Below are 5,055 nucleotides of genomic sequence, written 5' to 3'. Positions count from 1 at the left end.
TTCAGCTTATTTGTATAAAGAGAAAATAAAAAAGGGGCAAGCCCACTACCCTGTTCAATGTTGCAAGGCTTCAAGCATTCCCTTTGTTCCATAATGAACAATAGCTGTTGCTCCTATGTAAATTTTTCTTATGAATACGATTATCGAGAGCTCCCCTCCCATATCCTCCTTGATGGACCTCCATTTACTGTGTGCCATACAATCAAAGGCTGCTGAGAGATCCATAAAGGCTGAACATAGTTGGCTCTTCTTTACTATAGAACATTTTGTAGCCACCAATCTCAAATTAAGGCACAGATCTATTGTGCCCTTACCCTTTCTAAAGCCATATTCAACCTCAATAAATCATTTTGAATAAAAATATTTATGTTATTTTAATGTTTAAATAAGAAATGCAAACTTCTTAGAAGCTTCAGAATATGGTGCACGGATATTTTGTGCTGCAGTCTAAAAGTATTTGGCTGCCTACAAAGAATAATGAGTATGGTTTTTAAGCATTTTACATAAATGTTTTATTCACTCATGCAAATGCATTTTTTGTAATGTTCATAATCCTCCTTTTGATGGTTTTTGTGGGCTGGGCTTTTTTTGGGCTTCCTATGGATGGCCCTGTGCTAGCTTTAGAGTTCTTTTAACTGGGGATTGTGCTTGCTTAGTATTTCAAACCTGGCAAAACAGCAGCAGTCGACTAGCAGCAGCAAAAAGGGAATGCAGACAGGTAAGTTTTATCTGGGCGACACGGGGAGGGATACTTACAGTCGACATTTAGTGTTGGTGGCACAGTGCTTTGGGACACTTACAGCCAGGAAATTGAGTAAGACACAGTAATGGCACTACCGAGAAATTGGGAAATGAACACAATAGACAAGTAAATCATGCATCGGGGTAATTCATTCAGCTATATAAAGACACTTTTTCATACTATTCACTAGGGGTGGGTGGAACTTGCGGAGTTTCACTCTGCGGAATTCCGCAGAGAAAACTAAATTCTCCCCACTATTCCATGGAGTTCCGCAAGCAGCGGAGTTTGGTACATCGTGCTGCTCATGCTGATTTTTAGAGCCAGGAGCTTGTCTCGCGCTATAAAATCAGCGCGAACGGCACTATGCAGCACGTCAGAGGGCGCTGCTTATTTCTGTCACTCAAGTAGAGAGGCAACTTTCTCAACACGAGCATCAGCTTTCCTAACACAAGCGGTATCAACCTGTCGTGCCCGCCCGTGTTGAGAAATCTCACTGGAAGGCAATCATGCGCTCCATTTTCTTGTTCGCGCTTGCCAAATTAATACTGGCAATCAGTGTGTGACAAAAAACTCAGCCATGTAGTGGTTGGTGGAGGTTTTACAAAACTCTGCACTCCTCTAACTCTGCCGGATGATCAGAGTTTACCACCCACCTCTACTGTTCACCCAGCAGAATGGGTTTCAGGAATAGATGCTTATTGGTCCCATGTAATACCTGGCCATTCAGCCACACTGAAATTTTAGTCACCCGCACAATGTATCTTGGAAATGGTCATTTTGATTTCTCAAAGTCTGAGCAGTGTTTTAAGTGGGCAAGGTTATGTCTCTACTGTGCCCTTATTTCTGCCCTTGACAGTGCTGACTCCGTTAAAGAAATCTAGAAGCCACAAAAAAAATCTGAGGGGCAAGCCTGGAGGCTGTACTTCACTAAAAACTTTGGGAGTTGTCTAGGGAAGGAAGCAGCAGGGCGAGTAGGAGGAGGATGATGACCAGTAGGAGAATAAGTGCCAGACATTGGACTACCAGGAGGGCCAGGAATACCAGAGCTACGAGGACCAGGACAAGAAGAAACAGGCTCAGGGACCAGGGTTATTTATTCCAGAGGGGAACAGGAACAAATAGATTAGGCGGTACAGGACAAGAAACAATAGGACTAGGGGTAGAGGAACCAGGGTGAGAAGGGTCAAGAGGGCCAGGAGGATGTGGAACAGGGGGATCTGGACCCCGTGGACAAGGGACTGAAGGAAATGAATGACCAGGGAACAGAAGGCCCTAGGGCACAACAATAAGGAGGGCTAGGAGGGCCTGAGTGCTCTGATGAGGACGGCCAGGGCCAGGAGTAGCAAACACAGGTAGAAAGACCAAAGAGGACCCCTACCAAGAGACCAATAGAAAAAAAGAATCAGACACAGAAGGGGCCAAAACCAAAGAGATCAGATCAAGGAGGAACAAGAGGCGAGAAGTGAATGGAATGGACCAAGAAGACCACAACCGGAAAGGACTAGGACTAGCAGGACCAGGAGACCCTAGACAAAAATGACCAGGGTAGAAATGAAAGACTAGGAAGTACAGGCCCAGTAGGAATAAGATCAGAAAGTCTATGAAAGTCAGGATCACAGAGATCTTAAATCAGGCTGATAAGCACTACATTAACCAGGGTGACATCCAACATAGGATCTAGGAGGACCAGTGCCAGAGGAAGGAAGAAGACCAGATGCATGAGTACCATGAATACGAGGACCATGATAGAGGGAATCATGGTCAGTTGGACAAGAACTAGGTAGAACAGGAAAACCAGGAGGCCTAATAGGACTGGAATGGGACACCAAGACCGGGGGACTAGGAGGGTTTGGGAAACCAAGGCCAGTGCAACCAGCACCAAAAGACCTGATACATGAGGACCAGACAAAAAAGTACAAGAACTAAGACCAGGCTGATATGGGTCGGGTCCCCAGGTTCAGAAGGATTAGGAACAGGCAATCCAGGGGGCTAGATAAATTAGGGGAGCAGGACCAGGAGGACTGGCATTTCATGTGATGAGGATGAAAAGACCCGTGACCGGGAGCCTGTAAAATGCGAGATCCAGGATCCAAAGGACATAGGGCAAGAGGACATGCAAATTATGACCAAACAAACCAGGACAAGGAAGCACAGGACCAGGAAGTTCTCAGACTAGCATATACTGGAGAACAATTAGCATCAGAATTAGGAAAGGCTAGAATGCTGTTCAGGCCAAAGACAATCAGAACCTTGAGTACCAGGACCTGAGTTAGGCGGATCAGGACCATGGACATCAGGACCAGGATGATCACAGCCTGGCAATCGAGGCTTCAGGGCTAGGAACAGGATGGCCAGAACGATGAGCAACACATTGGCCAGGCCCATGGGGGAGATGGTATAAAAAAAGGACCCTGATACGTTAGTGTAGAAGCATGAGGGCATGCAGCAGGAAGATCAGGGCAAGGAGTATCAGACCATGATCCTGGCCAATAAGACCAGGGGGCCAGCATAAGCAAGGAAGATGAGGGGGCAGTACCAAAAATAACAGGAAGACCAGAGCCCGGAGAGCCAATATCAAAGCAAGGAAAATTAGAATAACCAGCATCAAGAGTGCAAGGAACATGGCCTACGAGTGCTAGGGGGAAAAAGGCCATAGAGCTGGGGTCCAGAGTATCAAGTGCAGCAGAAACACCAAGACCTGGGGTAGCAAGACCAGCGTTAGAAAGGTCAGGGGGACCAGAGCAGTCAGAGACAGGAAAACTCAGGGGACTGCACCTTAATGTCCAGGGGGACCAGGTCCCAAGTCATGAGGCTCCAAAGAACCCAAACAAAGAGAATCAGGTCCAAGAGGGCCAAGACCATTTAGTGCAGTGCCAGAAGGACCATGAGAACAAGGCTCAGGGCCAGGAGAACAAGGATGATCCAAACCAGGAAGACAAAGGCTAAGAGGGCAATGCTTAAGAAGGCCAGGACACAAGAGGCCGGGTAGGCCGAGGGGACCAATAGGAATCAGAACTGTTGTACTAGGAATCAGATGAGCACTGTGAGAAGGATCAGAAGGGCCAGGCCAAATGGACATGGGTCAAGAGGATCAGGAAAAAAAGGAAAAGCTAGGAGAGTTTGCCTGAAAAGACCAGGATGGACAGAAGGATCTGAACCGAGAGTATTGGGCATACAAAGTGCCAAACAAGGAGGACCACAAGCAAATGGATTAAGTCTAGTGGGCACAAAACCAAGAAGAGAACACAGACCATGAGGATCAGGAATAGAAAGACCATCACTAGGTAAAACAGACTAAGAGTGAGGAAGACTAGGAGAACAGGAACTGAAAAAATCAATAGTAGGAGGCCAGGTAACCAGAGTCAGAGGGCAAGAGTTAAGGAGTTAAGAGGTCCACGGCAAGGAAGACGAGTCGGATGGCAATCATATGGAAAAATAAGCTAGAGTCACAGAGGCCCATGAGTATCAGGACATGACATACCAAAACAGGCAGGGTGAGGAGGAAAAGCAGGGCAAGGACAGCCAGGAAGACTGGAACCATGATGACCAAGCCAGTTGGCTAAGAACAGGATGAACTCAAAAAGGAGGATCAGGACAAAGTGGACACATTACTCCAGGACGTCAACAAGCAGAAGTACCAGGGCCAAGAGTATCATGACATGTTGGAGGAGGACCTAGAGAACTAGTCAGGTCAGATGGAGGGGGAGTTGGGTCATTAAGACTAAAGATAATATATTGGCAGATTAGGTAGACTAGAAGGATCACAATAAGCAGGAACAAGGCTAGGGGGACCAGGGAGGTCAGAACCAAGGGGACCAGGACATGTTGTTCCAACTAGGAGCTGAGGTATTAGGATCAGTCTGGCCAGGAACAGGGGCACCAGTACAACCGTAGCCATGGGAATCAATGAGAAAAGACTAGGACCAAAATGACTATGGCCAGCCAAAGAGTACCTAAAAAGGAAGGCCCGGACTAGTGGATGCATTACCAGGTGGACCACAAGTAAGGGCATGGGGAATCAGAAAGACAGAAACAAGGAAGACTAGGAATGCCAGCCCTTGGATAATTGGCACAATAGATCAAAGTAGAAAAAGACCCAGTAGACCATCAGGTTAAGGTTCAGTATTACCAGGATAAGAAGGCCCAGGAAGGACAAAAACAAGGATGAGTCAGGAACAGGGCCAGGGAGACCAGGACCAGGAAGGGCTACAACCTGGAGCACCAGATTCAGGAGACTACTACGAGGGTTACCACAACTAGATAGACCAGGGCCAGGATGAGATTTAGGAGGACCAAAACAACCCAGAAAAGGA

This window comes from Triturus cristatus, chromosome 4_1 (assembly GCF_964204655.1).
Source record: "Triturus cristatus chromosome 4_1, aTriCri1.1, whole genome shotgun sequence".
NCBI classification, from domain to species: Eukaryota; Metazoa; Chordata; class Amphibia; order Caudata; family Salamandridae; genus Triturus; species Triturus cristatus.
Note: the sequence above shows the minus strand (reverse complement) of the source record.